This window comes from Limulus polyphemus, unplaced genomic scaffold (assembly GCF_000517525.1).
Source record: "Limulus polyphemus unplaced genomic scaffold, Limulus_polyphemus-2.1.2 Scaffold304, whole genome shotgun sequence".
NCBI classification, from domain to species: Eukaryota; Metazoa; Arthropoda; class Merostomata; order Xiphosura; family Limulidae; genus Limulus; species Limulus polyphemus.
The window spans coordinates 348,466-357,996 of NW_013665914.1; the positions used below are offsets into that span (position 1 = coordinate 348,466).

The window sequence follows — 9,531 nt, forward strand, 5'->3', positions numbered from 1 at the left end:
CGGCTTGTATATATCGTGTATATATACATATATATTATTCATACCTTCGGTGTATAGGACGCAAGCAGATTTTGACATCAAATTTTGGGTAACAAAGTGCGTCTTATACACCGAATAATACGGTAGTTTTGATACTAAGTATTCTGCCTTGAAAACATCCACATAATCAAACGATTTCACAACCTCCAATAATTTTGGTGTTCGGGGAAGTTCCATAAATATTTGTTCATAATTTAAATTAATTTCTAATTTGCGTGCCTTGTTTTCAAACCCGACAATAACATGATAATTTTAACTCGTTTATAATGACAATTTGAAAATATGAATAGTTTCAAGTTCATTATCATAAACATAATTGTTCTAAACATTTAAGCTAAATGTAGATGAATTTAAATGAAGAAAGTTCACCTTAGTTTTCTAACGGGACCCGGCATGGCCAGGTGGTCAGGGCGCTCGAATCGCAATCTGACGGTCGCTGGTTCGAATCCCCGTAACACCAAATATGCTTGCCCTTTCAGCCGTGGGGGCGTTATAAAGTGACGGTCAATTCCACTATTCGCTGGTAAAAAAGCAGCCCAAAAGTTGACGGTGGGTGTTGATGACTAGCTGCCTTCCCTCTAGTTTTACACTGCTAAATTGGGAACGGCTAGCGCAGATAGCCCTTGTGTAGCTTTGCGCAAAATTCAAAACAAACCGAACCAAACATTTTTTAACTTCAACGTTTATAAACTTGTACCTTGCACTGACAGATAGCAGTGAACTGAATATCTCTTGAAAAAGTTGCATGATTGTCTGCATTAATTAACACTATAGGTATGCAAGAGATGCACTCCTCTATTTGAATTCCTTCATATAAAGTACCTTGTAGTTATCATTCCGAACTATGAATCAAAGAGTCTATGGTTTGCGTCCTGTCGCTGCAAATAATAATAATCATGCTACGTCGTTTGATATCATAGGAGTACTATAAAAATTATGGTGAAACCCCACTATCTTGTTGGAATAGCCCACGAACTGTAACTAGATGCTGTTAAATAGCTGCCTTCCCTTTAGTCTTTCAGATGTAGGGACGACTAGCGTAGTTACTTCTTGTCCAGCTTTGCGCGAATATCCGAAACAAAACAAACCTTCATATACCCACCCAAAGTATAGAATTATATTCTATGCTTTTTACATAGAAGTTTGCTATTGTATAGTGAGCGATGTAGCTTAACTTTGTGATTGTGAAAATGGTTATTATTGAAACTCTTACTGTCTTATTAACTCCATTAGAACTTGCTCAAAAGTATAGTATAACTTAAGAAACATGTGTCAATATATGTGGTATTGTGACCTAATTTCAAATTTCTATAAGTTATGAAATAGTAAAACAATTGTATGCATATGAAGGTGCTTATTGTTGAGTTCCTGTTTGTGTCATAGAATACCAAGCCTGTTAACAGCATATGAAAAGCATGATGCACGTAGTGGCGTTTAGTGTGGTGACCAATTTATCTTAGTTTTGAAATTAGTTCCTCAATTGCAGGAAATGATGTATTAATTTTTATTGTAGTTCCTTGTGCAATTGTTTCAAGTCAATGGATGAAATAATTTAAGTGTTGTAATCCCCCTGAGTGCAACTGCCTACGCCCTTAGACGCTAGTTCTGCTGTTCAATTTGCACAAGTTCTGGTTCAAGAGTTTGGTTTCAACACCAGAAGCAAGAGCTTGTGAATGTTTTGTAAAACTATATTGCTAACAGGTTACAAGTCTTCCCTTACTGTTTGAAGCTACTTTATTGCCCATAATTAATGCCCCCTCTTTAATTATCGCCCCCCGGTATTTTTATAAAGCTTACCTTGTGTGACAGCAATAATAATCCGACATATAAATCCACTTTTATTACCGTAATTTTGATTTTAAAAAAAGAAGAAAATAAACACACACACACACACACTTATTAGCATTCCAATCAACAAATCACATGTGAAAAATAGAATCCGAAACTACAAATACTATAATTAGAGTCCCTTTTGCAGTTTGCAACGCCCCCGGAGGCGTTAATTAAGGACATTACGGTATGTCAATATTTGTATTTATTATTTCCATCAAATGCCCTCACCTTCTATCAACTGTATTGGACTACTTATATTATATTCAGTTCTTATCAAATGTTAATAAAAGTTTGTTATCTTATTCATATACCTCATTTCTTCATCCGTATTCTTACACTTGCCTATGTGTTTCCTTTTGTTTTCTCTGGAATGTACACATTACTATACAAGTGAAGGTAAACATTAGAACTGCGTGACTAGCTTTTAGTTACAAGCGTTTATTTGATTTATAGCAAAGCCACTTTGGGCTATTTGCTGTTACCACCGCAGGAATCAAACCCCGAATTTTAGAGTTGTAAGTCCACAAACTTACCGCTGTCCCGCAGAGGGATTAGTTACAAGTGACTGCATTTTATCTTTTGGGAAATGATATTAGGAATTATCAGCTCAAAAGCTAAGTAACCATGAATGCAACATAAGTTTTATATATTGTATTTCTGTTAATAAAGCTAACAAATAACTGCCAGAAATATGTGATTCAGTTGAAATTTTATCCACAGTCGTTGCCAATGTAATGGTCGTTTTCCTTGTATTTTTGCGTTGGATTTCCTTAAAAACACAATTTTAGTGATAAACTGTTTTTATTAAACCCGTTTCTGTTAATATCATATATTGCTCTCGTGTTACCTAAGCCTATGTACTGCAGAGGTGTAACCAAGGGGAGTCGAACGACTACCCCAACATCCTGAAAATGATTTTGCTCCTCGTGTTTATATATACGTTATTTTTTATTTTGAAAGTAAACATTGGTTCTCTTTTTATTTAATTCCACATTAACCAACTGTGACAACCAATATTTTTTGGATCCTGACGGACAAATGAACTAATGTATTCTCCAACCGGGAAAATCTGGAGAAAGTTTTAGCATCTTTTATTATGCAGCCTGTTTTGTTTTGGCTAAAGTAAACTGCTTAAATTCTCTATGAAGGAAAAAGGGACCTCAGCCTGAGTTAGAAAAAAGAAAAATTAAGAGTTTTTAAGTTTGTTTTCGTATTCATTAAGGATTATAAAGGTTTGATAGGTTTACTGTTAGCGTTCCTACGTTGTCCACCCACCTGGTGACTCAACAGCAAGCTTGATGACTTATGACACAAAATTTCGGAATTCAGTCCCTTCTAACTGCACTATACTAACATAAAGAATAAACTTACTTGTACTTCTTCACGGCTGAAACAAAAGAAAAACATTCACTGATTCGTTCTACTGGCAAGAAACTACTATAATATCTTGTAGCAAATGTACAGTTTTCGTATCCATCTTTTTAACTATTCCTCAGCTATAGTTTTATTGATGCTTTACTGTTTCATTGCAAGCTTACTTAGTTAACTGACGGACCCACTCATATTTGTAATCTAATCCTTGTCCTAGATATTTCACGAAACCTCTCGTTCATTAATATACACGAATATTCAAAGTATTCTATGACTTGCTTGATTTTAACGTCATGCGCCCTCTAGATAACATCTAAATTATAAGACTAAAAATATAGTGTATAACAAATTTGATGACGAGGAACCCAATTTTTAGAAAATAAAGTTTGGAGACGGCTTGAATAGATAGTGAAAGAATCTATTACATATTACAAATGTACAACGTTTGACGAGCTTATGTCATCATGAAGTGCAGGTATTTACATAGACACAGGAATACATATACAATATGAAACAATGAGGTCACATGACCGAGGATTGCTTAACAGCTTAGTAAAGGTATTCTGGTATCCCGGGGTGTTCGTTTAGAATAGGGATGTTTTGTTCAATTAAGATAGCTTTCTTTATTTTGCGTTTGTTGATGTTTAGTTTTGGTAAAATAATACGGTATGCCTTTCCAAATGTTCAGCAAATTTGCCTAAAATATTTCCTATCCTCCATACCTGTTCCAGTACTTTGCTCTGGATACTTCTTTCTGGTGTAACACTCTAAACCTATTGGATAAGTTGGCTACCAATGCTTGATAGCTGTTACAGCTCGCAGTTGGAATGTTACTTAACTTTGTCAAGGCTAATCCTTTCACATTAGCAGTGTGATGGATGGCTTTTGTTCACTATCCTATCTGTTCACTCTGTAAATGATTTTATACTGTGTTTGATATAACTCTCATGGTACCTTTCCATTATAGTACGCTGGTTCATCAATTGGCTGATGTTGAATTGGCCAGCTGAATTCTGGAACTTGATTTGGTGGTGTCATGACTGGAGTAGTTCAAGAAGGTCCTTCAGTAACAGGTAGCATAGCAGTATCAGTAATAGATGTACACCAAATAAGCTCTTCTATTCCATATTTTGTAGCTGATGACATTTTGGTTGGAACTCCTGAACCAATCAGAAAGAGGTGTTGTTAGTTTAATGTTTGCAGATGTTTACTTTTACAGATGTTTTATTCTGTCGCTGACATTCTTTTCTACCTCAGTGATGCTCTTTCCCACCTCTCGATGTCTGTCTTTATTTCATCAGTTTTATCATAACAGCCTTTCTTTACTTCGTTCTTGTCTTTTGTACTTCTTCAAACCTGTTGTTGTAATCTATCTGTGTACTTCCAGTAGTTTATCGATTTTTTTTATTTAATCAGATTTTGTTATTTGGTTTCTTTCCTAACTATTACATCTTTTCTTGTAACTCCTCTCTTAAATTCCTGTCTCTTACCTCTTGATCTTTTATTTTGCTATCTCTTTCTTCTCGATCCTGTTATAATTTTCTATAAATTTCTTTTTGGTTATTTTTCAACTTTCTGTCTTGTTCTTCCTGATCTTCCTCGAAAATCGTGGAATATAGTTTGTTGTTGCTGAGTGAAGATTTCTTGATTCATAATATGTCACGTATAAATCTATTAGTAGAAAATGATAAAGCTTAAAACATTTTATGTTGTTGTTGTTTTCTGAAATTATTGGTAAATCATCAAACAAAAGAAAAATTAAGATAAAACTGAAATTTTCAGTGTACCACCCTACCATCAGTTACAAAAGATATTCCAGTATTACGTAAGTGTTAGAAATAAAGTTGTACTTACATAACTTGCAGTTGTTTTTCTGAGTAACATCCGGGATAATATATCCTTTTAAACCTGTTGGCAAGTCACAATACGCCTTTAAACGTCCTCTTTGATGCCAAATTCCCTTCTCCATGGTCACATCCACCCACCCATCACAACAATGCTATTCGTACAGCAATTAATGAGCACAAGCGCAGCTGGCCTTGAAAAGTGTGATTAGGAAATAATTTGAGCTAGTTGTAGTGCTTGAAAGACAGACTTTTAATTTTCTTTTCATTTCCTGTTCTACTCCTTTACTTTACAAATGTACACATTTTAAATAACCGTGCATAAATGCACTGTGACTCAAGTAAATATGTGACTCAAATACCTTAGTATTATGGAAGAAGATTATATTGCCAAAATACTCATTCAAAAGTAAAATACCTACACATTCGGATATGTTTATAGACTCTGAATACAAATTAATAATTACATAAGACATTCACTGATCTCGATTAGCAATAGAAATCATTGTGTTTTCGGAAATAAATTTCTCCCATATTTTAATCTCAAGGAGAATTTTGCGAGTAGGCAGAATCCATTATAGTAAGGGAATATAATATATTTCCTTTGATTTCAATATTTTAACTGATGTAATTACGATTAATCAAAAGCTAATATTGCCTTTTCCTTCAGTATTTATTCTGTTTACTTGTGAATTATTTTGTATACACAGCAATATAATTTTGACAATTACACCGATTTTGTTTTTATTGCTTAATACATAAAATTGCAACTTATTTCGAGAGAACAATATACAATAATGTTTTACTACTCTCGCCCGGAAAGAAGGGGGGGGGGGTATTGAAATCGGGTCCGTGTGTCTGTTTGTGTTTCCGCGCGTATATCTCAAAAACTAATAGACCGGTGTGTACATTAATGTTGAGACTTCTCATCAAAGTACAAAAAAAAAAGATCCGAACCGTCGATCATTCTGGATCTAAAAAGGACTTTCTGAGTTTTCGAAGGTGAACTTTTATGTTATCCAATATAAACGCTTGCAATCTTGAAAGAAAGCAGTGGGGCAGGGGTATGCACTCTCTCTGATTGCTCTTGTTTCTCATTGTAAAATGATTGTACCTATGACATTGCCGCCTGGTGAAATATTGACCAAAGGAAAATAATAAGATAAATTTGTTTGGAATAGGATAAGGTTACTTTGTGAGGTATATGAAATGAGTTCCAGTCAACACCATAATTTTTAAGTCAACATAACAATATTTTTTACCCAAAATACCCTAAACGAATCATTTCGTTTCGTGTAGTTTTCTGCAAGGCCAGGTGGTTCGGGCGCTCGACTCGCAATCATGCTCGCCCTTTCAGCCGTGGGGTCTTTATAATGTGACGGTTAATCCCACTATTCGTTGATAAAAGAGTAGCCCAAGAGTTGGCGGTGGGTGGTGATGACTAGCTGCCTTCCATCTAAATTAGGGACGGCTAGCACAGATAGTCCTCGTGTAGCTTTGCGCGAAATGCAAAAACAAACAAAAACCATTAGAATTCACTCATAGTGTGTTTTAAATTATAAATGCCGTCCCATTTCGGAGAATTGACTCTGTAAAAAATAATTTTTGATTACATTTAACACTCTTGAACTATCAGCATCTTGTGTGTGAGGATTGTGTATTTAAAAGTCAGGACTTATGATACTGAATTATTCAGAAGACGTCTTTTATCCCTCACAATCATTTGCTTACATACCTCGGGTGTTCAATGATTCTTAGAATGGGTGGTTAGTGTTGGAATACTTGCAGACTAAAAGTATTATTGGGGTAAGATTTAATATATAAATTATTTATCAAGCAAATGAACAATAAAGCTGAAGTTGAGCATATTTCAAGAGCACAATTTATTCACTGAATACAGCTTTGTTGGCAATAGTTCGCTTGTTGTAACCCATAAAACATGAGTATCTACAAAACCAAATGGTGGAAGTTAGGATTTGACGGAGTCCACGAGTCTGAGAAACACATATTTGAAAAAGAAAGAAAGATGCTTTCCGTTGAGTGTGAATCCTCCTAGAACTGACATAGTATGTGCATCTACAAGGTACATGTTTGATCAGTTGGCAGATGGCATTGTGTGTGGGATTTTGCTTCATTCTTAATTCATTTTAATCCCCAAAGTCTCTGAGATCATTGGGGAATAAGACGTTGATGTACACGGTGACAAATGATGTCCCACATATATTCTGTTGGATTTAAACATGGACATATTGCCGTTAATCCATGAGCTATAGTTTCTATGATTTTTTTGTTCAGGGACGCCAATCACAATCTTGGCATAATGATACTGGGCATTATCTTACATCACGACAAACTCTGATCCCATTGCACATGTGAAAGACCGCGTCACTGGGTCCAATGCTACCTGAACATATCTCTGATCAGAAAATTGGTCTTTCGGAAGTAGATTAACATGCATACGCCGATTCATAGTGATGTTTGTTCCTTCCATAACTGCAACCGATACCAGTATGGTCATATTCAGAGGCCTTCTACTGAACATACCGTTTGTTCATAGGCTTCGAGTACAGGCATGAAACTATGATTCATCATTTAAAAGTACAAGCACAACATGGCACTGTTAGCAATCGTGGTGATTTCGATAAACGTCCAAACGAACCGTAAAATACCGAAGCCGGTCTTATCGACGTTACAAACGGATTCATGAAATATGTTCCTTATCATGTGATTATTGATTGCCCCATTAGTTGTTATCCTAACATCCATGTGGCGTAGTTTACCCTCCATGACCTTTTCCAGGATATCTAGTACACATAATAATTGTCTGATGTCGTGTACATAACTTTTCCACTACTGAACTGCTAGTTACATCTGCGTTTTCCCAGTTGAGCAATTCTTACAGTCTGTACTTCTATCAAAAACCTTCAGTAACTCAAAATAGAAAACATTAAACGACATCAAATGTGACGACTGTAGTGTTGGAAGCCGAAACAGCTGAGTATTTTCAGAACAGCCCACATGAAACTTGTACGAACTTTATGACACATCGATTTTTTGGAACTGCATTCAAATTTAATTGTTCAGAACGCATTAAGTATTTATATAGTACCTGAGAAATGATGGGAACTGCTTGTTATATTGTTTGATTGTGTTCTCCTTGAAGACAAGTGTTTGGTAAGTAGTTTGATTATTCTTTATATACTGACATTTGCATTTATCTTCTTCTAAGTAGATCGCATGAGAAAAAATAATTCTGTTTTTGTTTTTGACAATTACCTGTGTTAACTTTTAAAAATATATATATCTGTCTTTAAATGGGTAACAAGGGCCTGAATAGACAAATGAGCGGTTAGAGAGAGAGAGAATTAACCTTGTGATTTGAATGGTGTAACGCTAGACTAATGTACTCATTAGTCTATTTAGTCTAACGTTACACCCTTCAAAACACAAGGATAATTCACTCTTTAACTACTCATTAGTCTATTTAGTTTAGCGTTACACCATTCAAAACACAAGGATAATTCACTCTCTAACTACAAGGTTAATTCACCCTTTAACCAGTCTATTGTTACACCATTCAAAACACAAGGTACATTCACTCTCTAATCACTCATTAGTCAATTTAGTCCAGCGTTACACCCTTCAAAACACAATGAGTGGTTAGAGAGTGAATTAACCTTGTGTTTTAAAAGGTGTAACGCTAGAATAAATAGACTAATGAGTGGTTAGAAGATGATTTATTTTCAGCACATTATGCTATTATATTAAGAATGAAAAACAAAAACGACATATTTTATAACACCTCTAATTGACGAAGCTACATTGCCTTGTAAGTCTTCGCTCCTGTGCTGGTAATCAATTTTACTTATTTTCTTGTAAAAGATATAACTCAAATGTCCAAAAATATTTATTATATTAATCTCAGACCAGTTTCTGATGATTACAAAGAACAAAAGGTGCATTATTACTCACTAAAGTGATATAACACAAAAAATCTTGATAACACATGTTGTAAAAGTATTCACCCCTAACATGATTATGCAGTTAATATTTGGTTGAAGCTCCTTTGTCAGCAATGACAGCTGAAAGTCGTTTTGGATAACCCTTCACAAGCTTTGCACAGCATGCTGGAGATATTTTTGACCACTCCTGCTTGCAGATATCCTCCAGTTCTTGTAAGTTGGAAGGATGTCTTCGATGCACAGCAATTTTCAAGTCTCTCCACAAATTTTCGAGCGGATTGAGGTCTTGGATTTTGGCCAGTGAAGGACTTTAATTTTGTTTCTCCAAAACCATTCTTGGGTTGCTTTGATCTGTGTTTGGGATCATTGTCCTGTTGAAATGTAAACCTTCCACCGAGGTTTAGTTTTTCTACAGGTTTACCTCCAACATCTGTGTATATTTTGCACTGTCCATGATCCCTTGAATGCATACAAGTTCTCCA

General features: G+C 35.2%; 1 protein-coding gene across 2 annotated transcripts in view; it reads left to right on the top strand.

Moving 5' to 3' along the window:
* Positions 1 to 9,531, top strand: part of LOC106457215 (ecdysone-induced protein 74EF-like) — a 133,017-nt gene that overhangs the window by 14,816 nt on the left and 108,670 nt on the right. The window contains exon 1 of one of the 2 annotated variants that reach the window (XM_013916608.2): positions 7,932 to 8,261. The exons of the other annotated variant lie outside the window; for it this stretch is intronic. The gene's annotated coding sequence lies outside the window, so the exon portion shown is untranslated. Of the gene's footprint in view, positions 1 to 7,931; positions 8,262 to 9,531 lie in introns of those variants that run through there. 2 annotated transcript variants of the gene reach the window in all.